Here is a 14323-nt window from a genome sequence, read left to right on the forward strand (position 1 = left end):
AAAACTGTTAATTTTCTAAGATGTATTTACATGGAAAATATTTGAATGAAATAATTATTATGAAAGTGAAAATATTAGAGTGTCGACAACTCCATTGCTAAGTGACAAACAGTCTGAAAATCATGAAACGTAAAAAATGGGAGGGGAAATCGATTTCCATCAATAAGCAACATGAAATACTGTACATTAGCGGAGTATCTAGTTTACATTATTTAAATGTGTGAATGTATCACCGTGCTTAGGTCACGTGGTCAATGCCTATCTAAAATGTTATATAAAATATTTTCCGTGAATTCAGTCTTTCATCAGATGTCATATAAGACCAATAATTGTAAACACAAGTAAAGTATTATATCGACGTGCTTAGATCAACAGCTGCTCTAGTGACATGAAATATACTAAAACTATGATAAGAGTTACAGAAAAAGCATTGTGCAAAAACGATGTAAAGCTAATGAAGTCAAAAGAATGTAAAAGAGAGTTACTTATCTGCCAACATTTTAGAATAAAAACCCCATAAAACATTCTATTAAATTAAAATTATAAAATTACCGGAAGCTGTAACGACATGGCGATAAACTATCTATGTTTTTCATAAACCATTTATAAATATAACTACTTGACCTTCAGTTGTTTTAAAATTCATTGATGACCTTTTGGCAGTTTGTTTGTTTGTTTGATTGGAGTTACACCGACACAGTATATGTCATATGGCGAGTTCCAGCTTTACTGGCTGAGAAAGACCTCAGGTGCCCTTCCGTACATTATTTCAGTCAGGTCTTTCGAAATTATTTTAATAAATTTGTTTCGTAATTTGAGAACAAAATAAAAGCAAAATAAATCTAGACCAAATTAATTTTAGATCATATTAATAAAATATTATTTAACCATTGCATTGATCATTTTGTGTTGTAAGTGTTTTGATTTGAAATTAACAAACTACAGGAAGACGTAATTTGGAACATTTTTCATGGAAACTCAGGTATTCTCAGTGTCATGTAAATGGTTTATCTCGACCATTTACAAAACAAACATAGATAACGGAATCAATATTGTGTATAATCACGCATCAAATTGTTTTACAAATTACAATATTCACATTTACATTTTATAAAAATTGATATTGAATCAAATATTTCCCAATGCCTATCTAATGTGGGAATTTCATGCTAATATAAATATTGAAACGGATGTTTGTAAAAAGATACACCTGTCTTGGGATCAATGAGTCATAGCGTGAGTTTACAGTTAAAAACTTCTTCGAGAATAACGAGAAACATTGATGAAACAACCACTAATCAACTTACGCCACGGCACAAACACACACAAAAAACTACAAAAACAACTACAAAAAAACCCCAACGAAAACATTGCTCTGCTGATCATTTGAAGGAATATATCACTTATCATCGTTGTTGTTGGTAAATTTTATATCTATAAGATATAATTCATTTTGATTTACTGATAAACTAACCAAGTATCAAAGAAGTTTTATAGTGTAATTGTATGATCGAAATGGATAAATAATATATACGAGCAGTTTATATATATATAGAAAAATAAATATATCACATAAGACACAACTAAACTAAATCAATAGAATGTATAATTTACATTTATTAAACTACTACAAAAAAGAAAATTATCACAATTGTCCTAATGCAGCTGAGGCATTGGTATAGTCATATTGAATAAAGTTGACTGAGTTTCCAAGTACTGATAAACTTATGCCTGTTTTCAGAACAGAAGAGAACATATTAAGTTATTTACATATATGATTTAAACAAAGTTTATAAGATCAAACAAAATCTAACAATAAATAACATGACGTATTATTTCAAAACTATAATTTCTTAAATCATAAATAAAATGCATTGGTTCAATTTTCTCTTTTAACACAAATGCGTTGTTATTGCATTTTTAAAGAAATAATAACACTCGTGCAATCAACTGATTGCAATTTATTTTATGACAACAAATACGGAAATTATCACTTCGTACACTCTTGATTCGTCAACATCCATTACTTTCTGAAAGCTACTTTTATTCTATTGACATACGCATGCATTAGGAAATGAGTGACACTGCAACAAATTTTTCTATGGAAAAAGTGAATTTTCCAAAAAATTTTTTCTCATCATACGTCATATATATTTTGCTTGGGTGAATTAAGAATATACTAGAAATTTGTTTTGGAAAGGCCCAGATAACAGTCAGGGAAAATTATTTGAAATCGAATTATTTTCAATATTCATCTGCGACATGTTTTAAGAAAGCTATTAACCCATACTTTTTTAAAAAATGCGCACCCGAAATCAACGTGCATAAAAAAACAACAACAGAAGATTTAATTCACCATTGAATGATAAACCTAATGTAAGGTTTTGCTCTCACATGTTAAGTTACCACTTAACATACCTTAAGTTTTGAATAACTATTTTAGACGATACTTAGAATTAAACAATTTGCCAAGAAAATAACATTTGCTTTTCATACAGGACAAATATTTTCAATCATGCATAAAAGAAATAAAAAATAAAAAAACCCCGTTTCATAAAATGAGGAAAAAAATCTAAACTTCAAAAAGGAAACTAACTTGCGTCACGACAAAAAAAAATAAAACGTGTTCTAAAGAATAATTTTAAAATGAGCCCCCCAAGATAATGTACAAAGAAAAAGGGTGCCATTGTTTCCTATTACCCCCAATAGTGATATTTTGCAAGAACAGACTGTTAGGTGTCTATTATCATTTTTTTTAGAAATAAAAAGGCGAAGGAATAAAACTATTCTCAGCGTTTAGGAATACAGTTTAATATTTTAATCAGTTGAGGAAATGCTTCCCCGTACGCTGATTTTGGAAGACCTCTTAGACACTGAATTATAGCCAAGACACGGGTCTTTCAGAATTTGTATCGGCGATCAGATAAGAACATTTAAAGTTTTGGGAAAGAAATAGCGATAGCGATAGCGATATACCAACAGCTTTGGTAACCTACGATTTGTCTCATAAGATATCTTATCAGGCCGTGTTCTTTTTTATTTCCCTCTAACTTAAAATTGCAAAACACATGTAACAATTTCATGAATGTAACGGCGGCAGCAAATTGTTTGTACTTTCCCCATATAACTTACGCTGTGCACTTTTATTGAATGATTAAGAATAGATGTTTTAGTCTGTTTACAATTTTTCACATTAAAATAGTACTTTGTAGACGATCAAAATTGCTCATATGTACAAATATATGCATTGCGATAAAATGTAAACTATTTTAACCTATTCTCAGTGAACTTTCCTTGTTTTTTGTTCAGTTTTCCTGTCTAAACAAGTTAATGTTCCTGCTAAAGAACACGAAATACTTTGCTGCCTGGTAACGTTTTGTAAAACAAGTATTTTTCCTTTAAGTCGGTAAACGGGTTGTTCTAATGAAGTATTTTCACGCAATTTCCTTAAGGTTTCCGCTAATTTTGGAAGTAATAAGTTTTAAATGTTAAAGACCAACAGGCATTTTTATGTTCAAATTGTATTTTAATCATTTAGAAAAATAAGATGACTCTTAACTGAAAAATTAAGAATATACTTGTTTTTTTAAGAGGTCATAACAGTAATTTATAAAGAAGGTTTTTTTCATATTGTACACAATAAACTTGAACTGTTCCGAGACATAAATGAAAATGCAGAGAGTTAAACATTTAATCATATTTGGTAGCCTGTAGGTAGTTAATCTTGCAATGCACATTAATAAGTGCTGAACAGCAAGTCTGTGAGAAACACATCAAAAAGTATACATCTGTATAATGTAAATTTTTTCTAAAAATTTTAAAGTTGGGTAATCCCCAAACCCGTAATTTTTCAATTCATTTCCCAAAAATACCCTGACTTAAATTTTTTATTAAATAAACCAGAAGACGGTATCATTTGTTCCTATTAATATATTAACATAGAACGAGTTACGGATTCCTTATAAAGTATATTTATAAATGACTTGTTTTGTCTATACCTGTATAAATTAGTCTCTGATGTCCTGTTGTAAAACATTCAACGAGCCAGAACTTTCAAGCAATACGTATGATAATTAGTGCAGACTTTTGTTGAAATTAGATCCGGAGTTGTTATTTTTTGGTTTAAAAAGGTGTAAGCTTCTTTAAAAAGGTTAGTAAGAATGCCAGATGACTACGGAAGCGCCGAATGGACATAATGACTTCATAGTTGGTATTTAAGATTTAAAACTAAGAACTTTATAGTAAAGACTTATCATTTGAGATTTAAGACTTATCACGTCAAACTTTTCTACTATTACTATTCCTTAGCGTGCACGATGACATTTCACCTATGTGTGCAATTATTTTGTTTTATTTTCATCATTTTTGCCTGCCAGTCGTCAGTAACTTATGCTATGTTCCAACATATATCTATTTCCCTAATGCCGGACATTCTAGGATGGAACTGATCAAGATGTACTTTTTTCAAGGTCTGCGATATCGTGAAATCGTATGCATGCTGCTTGTTCGCCATGAAATTACTTTTTGCGTAAGACTATTCAAACGTATTTTAAAGAAAAAACAGTATACGCAGACGTGTGAATGCACATACACTAATTTTCACCGTCCGTTAAACAAGTGGTAAATAATGTATAACACACAAGTAGCAGGTGTCTTGGATACAGGGCGAAATGTGGTCGGAGGGTTTTTTTTACTGATAATATTGGCTTTCAATTAAGCAAGAAAACGGTGCTAAATGGTATTATTGAATCCCCTTGATCGCCAACCCGGTGTCCGGATTTACGTAAAGGGTCATCGATTTGAGGAAAAAGACTATTGGTGCTCGGGGGGCCCCACGTCGATGGCCTTATGACAAGCTTAAGCGGTTTGGGTATTTCTGCATCCATTTAGCTTATTGATGGTTTTAATGCATAATGATAATGTGGGCTGGGAGGTCGCAACAGTTCAGTTTAATAGGCTTGAAATTTCCGGCTTTGACTAGTTTTTCGCATTTTGCACCTTTTTTGATAAGAAGTGGATTTTGGGAAACAGAAAAAATTAATAATAATGTTTTTATTCCAGCCTTTTTTTTCCGAATTAACGACAAACCGACTTTTTTTCTGAACAAAGAAGGGAAATGTAAGGGAAAAAAAACGTCAAATAAAAAAAATTTTAGGGGTTGGTGGGATATGCCCGAAAAAAAACAGGTGTATCGGTTTGGTGGAAAAGATTTTAGTTAACGGGCATGAAAAAATGCAAATTTTATGATTTATTTCGATCAATTTTGAATAAACCTTTAAATTTTTTTTTATGCATTTAATAAAAAAGCCACCCAAAAAACTTGGGAATTTTTACAAAATTTTTGGCCCAAATGAAAAAACGACGTTCCAAAATAGTAAAAACCCAAAAATTTTTTTTTTTTGCCCGAGCCCTTATGGAAAAAATCAACAAAAAAAACGAAGGGTTTAAAGAGAAGGGCGTTTTGAAAAATTTCAAATAAAATTTTTTAAAAAATTTGTAGACCAAGTTTTTTGTAAGGAATTTTAGTAAACTTGCCGATATTCTGAAACCAAACCGGTAGGATGGTTTTAAAAAAATTATTTTTGATTAAAAAAGATGGGAAATTTTAAGGAAAATTGATTTTAATAATTTAAATTAAAAAATTTGTTTATGGTTTTTTTGATTAACCCCCACGATTTAGAGATGTTTTAAAATATTTAAGGGCCCGCGATGTATGTAAAGTTCCCCCTGTACTTCACCCAAACACAGGGTTAAAAAGGTTTGAAAAAATTTTTTAATCGTTTTCTAGCCGTACCAACAGTTTTAAGGGGCACCTTTTGCAGTCGTTTTATGGGGTTTTCTTTTTTTTGATTTTTTTTGTCCGTTCGTTTTACCGTCCGTGCCCTTTTTGTCGCAGTTTATTTTGGGCCCGGGTTTCAAAGGGTTTTTTCCTGCAATTTAAGGGTTTTAAAGGGCAATTTGTTTAAAAGGAATTTCCCTTTTCCAAAAAAACCCTAAAGGCCAAAGGGAAAAGGGAAAAAAAGGGCCAGTTTTAGCGATAAAGGTTAAACCCTTTTTTTTTGGGCCCTATTTTCCCCTTTCCCGGCCCGTTAGCCTTTCCCCAAATTTTTTTTTTTTGCCCAAATTTTAGAAACCGCCTTTACCTTAAGGTAAACATTTCTATGGCACCCTTTTTTTTTACAACCGTCTACATGAATGAAGGGCAGAAAGGGCCCGTAAAAGTTTGGATTTTTCAACCCAAAAGTTACGCGGGGAGATCAGGGCCTACGGATAAAAGTGGGATCGAGGGAAAAGTTTATTGGTTTTTTAAATTGAATATATTTGACTAATTTTGTTTTGGAAAATTAAAAACAGATGTTGGGGGTTTTTATTTTGTAAAAAATAAACACTTTAGGGCAGTTTAAGTGAACTGTAATTTCTTTAAAGGGGTATTTTTTTTCCCTATTTCTTATTACACAATTATTTTCTTTGTGAAATATGTGACCTTGACCTTTAATTTTATTTGGGTTTGGGCCCTTTTAAAAAATCCCAAACCCAAAAAACAATTTTGGGAAACAAAACAGAAGTATGAGTTTTTAAAAAAGATTTTCCAAAATGAAAAACCCTTGGGACTAAAAATTTTGGCCCTAAATGGGGCCCTTTTGGGTTTTCCAACTATTAAATTTTCTTTTCCGGGTTTCATAAAGGCAAATAATCTTTACTTCCCTATAGGGGCCCGGGAAAAAAGGGGCAATCTCGTTTGCCCAAAAAAACTAAATGTGAAAAGGGCATCAAAGGCCCATTTCTAAATGGGGGCCTTTAAATTTACCCCCTTTTTCATCCTTTTTTTAAGCTTTTATTTTAAACCCCTGCAATAGACCCCATGGGTAATTCAAGGGTACAAGGAAACAGTTTATTAAAAATTTTTAAACCCCCTTTACAACTGTTAAATGCCTTTTTGGGAACGGCCGAAAGGGTTTAAAAAAGAAATGGGTTTTAAAATAAAAAGGTTACCCTAAGTAAGTAGGCTAAATCTTTTCAAGACAATGGGGGCCCCCAAAATTTTTGAAATTTTCTCCCTTAAGTTTTTTAATTTACATTACTTTTGGGAAAATCTCTTTAAATTTTTTTTTCTATTTAAATGTTTAAAACCCTTTTTCAATATTTTTAACGATTTTGCAACAACTGGGGTTTATTGGCATAGGCAAAAAATTTTAAAGGTTCAAACCCTAAGATAAATAAAAAGAGTACCCAATTTAAAAACTATAAACCCGGGGAAATTTAACAATTTTCCCTTTTTTATTACAAAAAATTTTTAAATTTGTTATCATTTTAACATAAACAAATAAAATTTTCAGTAGTATAGCCATATGAATTTTTTTATTATCAAGTGATTTTTCCCAAAGTAAAAAAAAACTACAAACTTTTGAAACTTAAAAAAATGAACATTTTAACCCTTTTGTGTTTCGGGCCAAAAAGTACCTTTTTTCCCCTTTGTCCCCATAGTAAATTTTTGACTCTTAACTGGGGGGACGGGTTTTACTTTTCATCTGGGGTAAAGGGTTTTTGGGGAGAGGGACAAATTTTGGGCCCGTAAAACCAAACCCTCCAAACTTTTTCCAAACGATCCCCAAAAAACACAAACCACCCCAAAAGACCTTTAATATTTTAAAGGGAGTTTAAAAATAAAGTAAGTTAATAGGAAAAAAAAGGGCCCCGCCCAGAAAAATAGATCTAGTTTTTATTTAAAAACCTTTAAATTTTAATCAGTGTTAAACTAAGTGGTAGTCAAAAAGTTTAGGTTTTGAATTTGGGCTGGAACGAAAATACGCTGGATGAGTGTTTTCCCAATTGTTTTTCCTGTTTCATGACGTAAATGCACAAAAAAAACCTTGGGACAAATTTAAATAATTTTAACATCAAATTTTTTAAAAACCCATCAATTTCACTTTTTTTCCCCCATTTTCCGTCGAAGTGGGTTTGCGGGATTGAGTAAATTTTTTCATCTCCAAAGTTTTTTAAAATAATTTTGACTCTTAAGTACATGGTCTTAAGTCCTAAATATCAAACTGTTAAGTCCCTCAATGCCCCTCAGGCGCCCTTCCGTAGATGACAGGTAGAATATTTCGTAAGATGTTTCATTCAAAAATTTAAATTGAACTTCTTTACTTCGGGAAACCATTGATTTTTGTTTTTAACGGTGGTCTTTCAAAGATAATTACGGCTCGATTTTAAAAGGTCAGGGCTGATATTTTTGAGCATATTTGTCTTAATTAAAGAAGATGCTGATAGTTTTTGGAACAGCAGTTTTGATAAATTGGGTATTAAAAATGGACGTTCAGTTTTTTCTATGTGTTGTGTTAAAAGGCTTCAAAAATGAAATCGAGATAAAAAACCCCAAAATACACGAATGGTCCAATTCAAATAAAAGCCCGGCTTTTCTCGTAATAGCACGGGCCCGTTTTTTTTTTCATGGAGTTGGGCCGATTTACTCAAACATAATGTCAATAATGGCTTTATACTGACTGTCCGAATTGTATATTACATTAATAATATATTCTAAATGAGACCATTTGCCCGGACATTAATCTTTTCATGTTCTGTTCATAAGATTTCCCCTTTTTCTTGCAAAAAAAAGTTTCGAAGTAGCACCTATACCCTAATTTTATGAAATAGGGAAATGTTTTCCCTTTGTATTTATTAAAAGCATTCTCATGGGTCATTTAGTTTACTAAGACAAAATCAAATGAATTGTAGATAAACACCCAATTAACGATAGAAAGACTTAATCGTGAGACTATTGTAATTAAACTATAGAAAATTACAAAAATTACTCATCGGGGCAGTTATAAGAATGCTTTGTATTTAAATTTTCTAGGAAATAGGAAAATCTTTTGATAATTAATTATAGTAATATGTCAACCAAGAAAAGACTTCAAATAAAAATGAAAATGGCAAATTGAACAATTCGAACTTAATTTCCATGTCAAGGTGACCGTAGACGTTACAAAAATAATGGTTACAATAAAAACAAAAAAAAGTTTTTGAAAAACCCCCCCAAAAATGCCAAAAAAAAAACCCCGCAAAATTGGAATATAAGTAGGATCTAAGTGTTTACATTTTGTCATGGCCATTTTTGCAGTTAAGTTACAAAAGCCAATTTGGTCCATGCCCCAAAATAGCAGTGAAAATTTATCAGTACCCTTTGGTAAAATAAACGTTTGGTCTTCTTAAATTTAACATAAAATTAAACAAACACAACTAATTTGTATGATATAAGAAAAAGTGGGTTAAAAGCAAATAATCGTTTATGATTCTAACAGATAGGTTTTAAATACATTCTGTAATCAACCGACTAAAAATGTTCACGTACTGACAGTATTTTAACCCCGTCTAAAAAAATTATATGTAATCCCCTTCAAAGGCATTTTGCCTTGTTCAATTCGATCTCGTTAATGGATACAAATTTACCAAATTGCTATAAGTTTATAGTTTCTGAAAATTTTTAATCGTCAGCCCAAATAAGATGCCATCTTTGAGTTTGCCCTTTACTTTTGATTATGCCTTACGCCAATCAAGCAGTGATAAACATTAACTTCATATAAGGATTATTTCTTGTCTATTCTTTCTAATAGTAAAATTCAAATTTAATCATTTTTTCCCCACCTTCTATGTTTTATTTCCCCCAATACCCTTAGTTTAGTACTGCTTCACCATATATGGAAAACCTAATTTTATAAATCAACTTGACCTTGTAAGATAAAACAAAACAATTATTTGGAATCAATTAGAGTAAATAAAACTGGAAGATTGGGCGGTTGAAAGTGACCGGCTGCCTTTTGAAAATGGCAAATCCTTGGTAAAACGTACCTGAAATTTTATCTAGTATTGTAGATATTGTCCCAATTTGGTCCAGTGAAACCGTCAAATTGTCTTTATTGAAACAAGATAAGGACCACATAAGCACCTATGGATTTACCCCTTTCATATCACCGAAGAAATTAACATTTTTTCCTTTGAAAGCACAAAAGCAAACAGAAAACTTGGGACTATTTTTAACAGCTATGGGAAATACTAACAGCAAACAAGAAAAAACAATAAACAAACAACTTTATTATATTGGTACAATTCAACATTCAAAAAACATTCCAGTAATCTTGATAAAAATTTCCATTATAAATGATAATTTAACTTTTACAAAAGGTAATTAAAAAGGCTTTTCCGCCAAAATAAAATTTATTTACGAATGAATAAAATCTTTCACTTGTTCAAAAAGAAAATGTAATTTTTACTAATATTTCTAGTTTTGTTTAATATACTGATAAGATATATTTTTCTATCCATTTAACCAGAAAAGCCTGCGTTCAGGAAGGAATTAAAAATGTTAAAATTGGAACTTGTGTCACATAAGTCCATCATAAATTGACCGAAAAATTATTCTTTTATGACAATTTTCTTATAAAAATCAATTATAGTACGGGAAAATAAATCACCCGCATACCACTCTAATATGGTGTGACACTATCCAATTTAAACCTGGTAAAAGCAAGATATAAACAAACGAAGTGCCATTAGCAAATATGAGTGGACAGTGTTGTCAATCATTCTTGATTTGACACATAATTTTGTTTCCTTATTCAGTCTTCAAGTTAATTTATAAGTGCATTGGCAGAGGTGATTAAGAAATTGAACACATGACAAAAAGAAAAAAAAACAGGAATGTTCCTTGATGTTTTGACTGTTTAAAATTTCGTTTTTTCCATTATTTAATCCCAATTGTTGCTTTGCTGAAGAGAAACTTGTAATATTCATAGTGGTAATAAGGCTGTATGAATCGAAATAACACAAAACAATCCATAAGAGGGGTAATTTCAAACACCTGAAATAACTTTTAATAAACTGTAAGGTTTGGTTCTTCTGACAAATTTTTAGGGTTTCCACTTATCTAAATAAAAAAAAAATGAAAATCAATTTTTTACCTTTTTTTTCCGAAAACGGGGGATCGGGTTTTTCAACCCCCTTTTTTCCATTTAAAGTGGGGTTTAAAATTTTTAAAATGTTTATTGGGAGTCCTGGCCCTGTAAAAATTACCCCAACAAAAAACTTTTAAAAAATCCAAAAATGCCAGAAACCCTTTGGCCCGGGGGATTAAATTATAGATACAACCCAAATTTAAAAAAAGTACAATTTTTTATTTTCTGACTTTTTATCGTTGTTTGGAAAAAAGACAGTTTCCCCAAATTGGGAAACAAATTTTTATGATTACTTTTGGGTTTTTTGATAAAACTGGTAGGGAATAATTTCCCTCATAAACCCTTTTCCCAGTTTTATAAGGTTTAATTTAATTTCAAATTTAAAAAGTTTTTTTCCAAAAATTTGCTTTAAATTTTTTTGTCCAAAAATTTTTTACAAACGTGGGCTCATTTTTATTTCTAAATTTAAAATTAATAAAAATTTTCCCAAAACATTTTATAGTCATGTGGAAGGCCGTATTTTGCCCCCAAAAAAATGGGAATAATTTCCCTTTTTGTTCAAAAACAGACAAAGGGCTTGTGTGGAAATTGGGATATTGTGGATTTTTTTGTTTAAAAAAAAGGGGACTTTTGGAAAAATTTTTTTACAACTTTAAACCATTTTTTTCTTTATAAGTTTAAAGCAGCATAAATAATAATTTTATAGTTAACGATGGTCTTGATTTTTCTGGTAGATAAATATTTTTGTTTACTTTTCATATGAGAATGGGACTATTAACTTATGCTGCGGGAGAATCTTATGGAACGTTTAGAAAAATAGCTTAATTTAATGTGTTTTTAGTATGTTGATTTAGTTAATACGTAATAAAATTTATTTGACAATAACGAATTAATGTGTTGTATATCAATTTCCGACTGATTCTGACATTATGGCACATACCACACTGACACTCTTTATTGTGTTATATTATCAATCAAAGATGAGAATATTACTTAAATGTTCTGCTTGACAGCCAAGAAATAATAACGATTTCCTTGCGTTAAAAATTCTCAATGCTCATGTATATGCATTAAGCTATAATGTAAGTTAGTGTTAACCATTACTCAATGATTTGTCTTTGTTTTGTTTTTTCAATTAAAACAGGTAAAAATTACTTGCAAAAAAAACACGTAACAACTTGCGGCTTAATTTCCCTGATTGTCAGCAAAACGAGTTGTTCTAGCGAGGTATTTGCACGCGATAACTTAAAAAAACACATAATTTTGGAACTTAATTAATTTCTAGCACTCAAAAGACTCATCTATATTCAAATTTAAAATTATTTACTGGATAAAAATGAAATGGCTCTCAACTTAGGAATGTAGAAAGAGTGTTTTACTGAGTACTTGTTATAAATCTAATATATGAATTTTTTACAGCACATTTAAGTTAAAAATAACTAGTTGTTTGCAAGTGGTCATACATCTGGGTCGAAAGTTTGTGCAAACGCTCGTAGTGTTTATTTTCTCTCTCGCGGTCTTTAGAAAAATTACATCCTGTTTAACAAGTTCATGAAATATTCAAAACAGGTTGGTTTATATAAACACATTCAGTAATAAAAATGCTTGATTATAATTTTCTTTGTACATAACAAACATGAACTGTTTAATACTAAGATTAAACTGATAACGCAGTAATTCCAGTCTCTAAGAGTGCCTGTTGGCAACAGTAAGCATATTAAATAGTTTAACCTGCAATAAATACCAATTAAGATTCAGTAATAAGTATGTGCGAAAGACACTGACCATATTTATAACGTATGGTACTACCATAAGTAAACCTTCCCTAGCCGGTATATAGTCAATTAATACAATCTCCATGGACAATTTATTGGCTTAATTTTGACTAAATTAACCCAAGTACAGGACTGATTCTTCTTAAGATAATTAATATAGCCCGTGTATCAGGTTCCTAGTGTAGTATATGAATGACGTGTTTGGCCTCTGTGTGCCTAATAAGTAGCTCAAGTCTCTCATGTTTTGTTATAAATCATTCACCTTCACCGAGCTGGAGATGTAAGCAAATACATATTATGATAACTATGTTATAAACAGTACAGTAGTTTGCATGGTAATGAAATAAGAACTAAACATGTTATAATTGACTTAGAACATATAAGGTACTTGAACGATTTGTGAGACGACAGTAAGACACTTTTAATTGATATATATTTATCTAACGTCTTCCATTACGACATATGAATTTGCTTACAATGATATCGCCAAAGATAGTACCGTTCTATTTTATAAGGCCAACATTAATAGTTGAAGGTAAATAGTGTTGTAGGTAAAAAACAAAATAAAATGATCATTGAACTATGGGTTATAGATGTTTAGTTGTTGCTTTTTTGCTTAGAAAAATATATTTATTAGCCTTTATAAAAAATAGTACTAAATTGCATCAATCTCTTTAAAAAGAAAAAATTTTCACTTCAAATTGGAAACACATTGATATACTTAGTTTTGTCTATGATTAAGAAATTTGATTGAATGATATTTCTGTATAAAATTTCAATATAACAGTATTTACATGGTACTATTACATACAGTGTTATAAAACTATATCCTAATAAATTTAATTGATATGTGTCAGGACATAAATCTTTCTTTTGTTCATAACGGTCTCTGTTTTTTACTTACAAAAAAAAAACAGACGAGCACTGGCAAATTTCCCTAGTACAGTGATCATAATCGTCGCGCGTTTAGTTAGATCAAATAAGTAATATGTTACTTTGACAAACACAACGCACAACGAGTGATGAACTAATATGTGAATACTTCAGTATCTTATATAAAAAATGTAAGAATCGAAATGTCCAAATAATGTTCAAAACCGCAACATTATCAATCTAGGTGGGTCAAGATCAAATTGTTCAAGAACCGTCCACACCAAAATAGCTCCTGGTCAATTAGTATTTAACTTTCATACATGGCTTTTGTGAAATTAAACATAGGTTGAATTTACAAAAGAATATATAAGTTTGGCAAAACAGTTCAATTCTAGTCAATAAATATGAAATTAGACAATAATATGGTGCGTATGTGCACTATTATCTGATCCCAAAAGTCGAGAAACCACCTGTAAAAGGAAACAAAGTTGCTTTAAATAATAAATGACAAAACGTCAAAGTCGTTTTAACTCACATATCAATTCATGGATAAAAGACATTGTGTCCACATTGAAATTACATCTTCTAACATTATATTTTATTAATACGAACATACTCCCAAGGAAATGGAAAATATTGAACGAGTGTCGCTTCGATACTGAATGAATTGCACAAATGGAATAAAATTACGTTATGCGAGCCTCTGGGAAAGAATGTTCTCGA

Source organism: Ruditapes philippinarum, unplaced genomic scaffold (genome assembly GCF_026571515.1).
Source record: "Ruditapes philippinarum isolate M1 unplaced genomic scaffold, ASM2657151v2 ctg228_1_1_1_1, whole genome shotgun sequence".
NCBI lineage: Eukaryota > Metazoa > Mollusca > Bivalvia > Venerida > Veneridae > Ruditapes > Ruditapes philippinarum.